Raw genomic sequence first — 4691 nt, forward strand, 5'->3', positions numbered from 1 at the left:
TTGGTCCTTTTATCAAAAATTCATCATTTTCACTTAGAAATCAAAAGAATTTCCATATCCATCAAGAGAGAAAGATAACAAGGAGACTATGGGGAGCTAGAATATCAATTTAGATTCAAGAAATAGAAGCTGGAGGAGAGAGAAAATCAAGTTAAAGATTGAAATCAATTGAGTAAGGTAAGAACATCAAGATTTCAATATATTTTTGAGTTTGATATTATTGAAAAGGTATGAAATTGATGTTAATATAGAGTTTTATTATATAAGGTTTTATGTTCTTGGTATGTTAGTGAAGAGAAAATAAGAGAAAGTGATGAGAAATAGTGTAGAGAAAGAAAATAAGAGTGTTATAAACTTAGTAATCAATATTTTGCACTAAAACAGTGTGGACAGCAGCAGTAGGTTAACTTTGAAAAATCACCAAAAATTGTGGGAATTGAATTAGAAGATGAATAAAATATGAAATTAAATCTTATTGAGCCTAGTTTCTCATAGAAGAAACAGTGTAAGCAATAGAATTGTAAATCATGAGATATAATAAATTTTGTGAGACAATGTTAGAATGATTTTGGGTTCCCCTGTTCTGACTTTGGAAAATCATCAAAAATTGAATAAAAATAATTATGAGTTATAATTTATATGATTAGAATCATTAATGAGTCTATTTTCAAATTAAATAAATGGAAACATCATCCAAATTCTGTACAATTAGATAATTCATTTTTAGTGAAGAGTGGTTGGAACTGTCAGACAGCAAAATAGGGGAAACTTTAAAGAATAAACTGTACTATTTGGCCAAACCAAAAATTCTGAAAATTTTATGGAAAGAAGATATGTGAGTCTAGTTTCAGGGAAAATTTACGGATCTTAATTTAGATTTCTGTAGCTGAAGATATAAATGATTTAGTGACTATGACTCTAATGGACAGCTATGAATAAATTTACAAGAAAATAGTGAAATTATAGATAATGTTACTTATAAGCATGTTATGTAAATTAAGGATGTGGAATGGAGAGGAGGAGGAGGAAAATAAATTTATGAATATTATGCTAGCATGGATTTGCATTTCAAATGGTTAATTTGCATGATTTGGGCTCAAGGACTAAATTGAATAAAAGTAAAACTTTAGGAGCAATTTTGGAAAAATGTCAAAAATGACCAAATTGCATGAAATGAATTGTTTTATTATTTAAATTACTAAATTGAATGAAATATTAATTTAGATAAAGATTGGGTGGAAATCCGAGAAAAAAAATAGAAATTTTTTCAAAATGTCCCTGGATTTTGGTATTTCTGCAATTTAGCCTGGTAAGTTCGTATGAACTATATTTTGTATAATTTTAATTGAATTGAATACTATTTGGTAATGAATATTATATATATGTGTGTTTGGAATTGAATTATTATTGGATGTTTTGAAATGATTATCGGAAGCTCGATTGGGTTGGAAGCTTGTTGGAGATATATCACATTATCCATTGGTTCTATAGGAAATTTTGGATGATTTGATTCTGGTTATTGTATAAGTTAAATTGGTTAATGTTAGCTCATAAATGTTTTGATTTTGATTGGTTATAAGTATGAATGTTTGATGGAATGAAATGTCTGAAAATTAATTTGTAAACTCTGGTAGTGCTCTATAACCCTATTCTGGGGAAGGATACGGGTTAGGGGTGTTACAAAGCCTCCACCAAAGCCCAGCAATGCTACGCGACAACGAAGACTACTACGGAGATTTACTGATTTTGTCATGTAGCACAAGTCAACAAACGCATAATGGCCAGAAGAGTACTATAAAAGGATAGAAGAAATGTGACTAGGGCATGCTTATTGTCAATTGGAATTTGTTTCTCTTTTCTCATCTTATTCTCTTGAAAAATACTCTGAATTGTACTATTAGCTGTATCACTGGAAAAGGAATTTCATCGTAGTCATTTAGCAAATCTACTTACCTTATTTTTAAAATTGCTAGATTATGTTGCAGGGATATTTGTGCACAACACTGGTGCTTTCATTGACCATCAGCAACGATGGCAGATGGTACTTGACTGAAGCTGCTCGATGAAAATATCAAAGCTGTCCAAGAATCCCGTTCACTGCTTCGTAAAGACATTGATGGTCTTACTTAATCTTTCGCTTCTCAACACTAGCTGCTACAGGAAATTCTGACTCGCCTTCCATTTATATTCATGGATTCCTTATAAAAAAAGGCTTACAATTCGCATCTCCACCGATCGGTTCTTCTATCGGTTCCCATAAACCTATGCCGATTCAATTTACATGATTCTCTGGTATAAATCCTGATTGATAGGTTTTGTAGGCGGAGCATTTTTTCACCTTTTACAATATTCAAGAACAAGATCGGCTTACAATTGCTTTGTTTACCTTGATGATGATGCCGCGAAATGGTTTGATTGATGTACAGAAATATACAATTATCGGGATGGATTCATTTTACCACAACTTTTATCAAAAGTTTTCGGTCACGTGATCTGGAATCATCGGAGGGACGGCTAAACTGCATCAGACTTCCACTGTTCAAGATTACAGAGTAAGATTTGAGGCTGTTACAAATCGTACTATGTTTTTACCCCTTTATTTTTGGTCCAGTACTTCATTTCGGGCCTTTGACTCGATATCAAGACTACTGTCTTGATCCATCAATCGAAAAAATTAGAAGACTTCATAGACACAGACTCACTTTGGAAAAAGGCTCTATTCGTCCTTCGCTTGGCACGGGTAAACCCCTTCTATCCACACCACGAACTTTATCACTCACAACATCATCTTCCCCCAATTCTTCTTCAACCCAGAATCTTGCCACTTTATCAAATGGAGCCAAGATCCCCTTTCGCCGTCTCTTGCCGACCAAATTTTCTCAGCATCGTGCTCAAGGCTTGTGCTATCATTGTGACGAAAGTACACTTGGGATCACAAGTGAAAATCTAAACCTCAACTACTTCTTTTTGATGAGGTCAGAAATTCTTCACCATAGTAGGAACCACCTTTGGATTCCTATCTTGCTGACCACCTTCAACTCTAAGAAGTCCTGACTAAGTCGACTATTTCTTATAATGCCCTTGCTGGTGGGTGCTCCATGGCGACACTTCGTTTTATAGGTCAAGTACATGGTAAGTCTGTTCAAATCGTTTTGGATAGGGGTAGCATTCATAACTCTGTGTAAACCCGTGTTGCCACTTATCTTTGCCTTTCGATTGAACCCACTGTTCAATTCTCTACCTTAGTTGGAAATGGGGATTGATTAGTATATACTGGCATTAGTTAACAAGTTTCGCTCTTAATTCAAGGCCTAGAAATTTTTGTCGATTTTTATGACAAGGATGGGATTTGGTGCTAGGAATTGAATGGTTAACTACAGTGGGGGCCAGTTATCACAAATTATTCTTCACTGGTTTTCCAGTTTACACATAATGGTTAACAAGTGAGCTGGCAAAGAGACCACTTTTCGGTTGCTCAAGAAATTCAATACAACTCCCAGCATTGATTATCATCCATACATGCCATTGCCGAATTATATCGGTTAGAATTGACCACTACTTCCACTAGGTCTGTTGCTCCACACCCAATTAATATTGCCAGTATACTGGAGGAATTCTCTGATATTTTTACTAAACCTCATGGTTTGCCACCATCACGACTACGTAGTCATACTATTAATTTGCTACGAAACATGAATCCAATTCAAGTACGTCCCTACTAGTATTCTCATTTTCAAAAACAGGAGATGGAAAAATTGGTTAACGAAATGCTTCAGGATAGAATTATCCGACCAAGCATAAGTCATTTCTCTTCTCTGATTCTTTTGGTCCAAAAAAAGGGACGGAACATGACGTTTTTGTGTGGACTACCACGCTCTCAATGTTGTTACGGTTCGTGATCGCTTTCCCATTCCATCAATTGATGAGTTATTTGATCAATTACATGGAGCTCATTATTTTCAAAATTGGACCTCTTAGCCAGATACTATGAAATTCGTATTCGCACCAGTGATGAATGTAAAATGGATTTTCAGACTCATGATGGACATTACGAATTTCTCATCATGCCTTTCGGCCTCACCAATGTACCTTCTACCTTCCAAGCTTTGATGAATGACATTTTTTCCCCTTTCATCGGCAATTTATTCTCATATTCTTCAATGATATATTAAAATACAACACCACATTAGCCTTGCATCTGCACCACCTTTGACAAGTCCTTACACTTCTTCGTCTTTGTCACTTGGTGGCAAAACAACCCAAGTGCTTATTTGGGCAAGAAAAAGTAGGCTATTTGGGTCATATTATATCAGCCTAGGGTGTAGTAGTTGACCTAGACAAGATTCAAGCCATCCTTGACTGGCCTACACCAACAACAATTAAGGACGTTAGGGTTTTTTTAGGCCTAGCGGGATATTATAGACGTTTCATTCGAAGTTACAATACCATAATCAATCCACTCACTAATTTGCTAAGAAAAGATGCCTTTTATTATACTTTAACAATAGGCTTGTCCTTCACTAAGTTGCAAAAACTATAACTTCAGCTTCGATCTTACAATTTCCAGAATTTTCCAAGCCTTTTAACTTGGAAACAGATGCATTAGGGATCGACATTGGTGTTGTTCTGTCTCAAGACGGCTACCCCATAACTTTCTTCAGTCAAAAACTTGCTCCATGCCAGCAATCAAC

This window comes from Gossypium raimondii, chromosome 3 (assembly GCF_025698545.1).
Source record: "Gossypium raimondii isolate GPD5lz chromosome 3, ASM2569854v1, whole genome shotgun sequence".
Lineage (NCBI taxonomy): Eukaryota > Viridiplantae > Streptophyta > Magnoliopsida > Malvales > Malvaceae > Gossypium > Gossypium raimondii.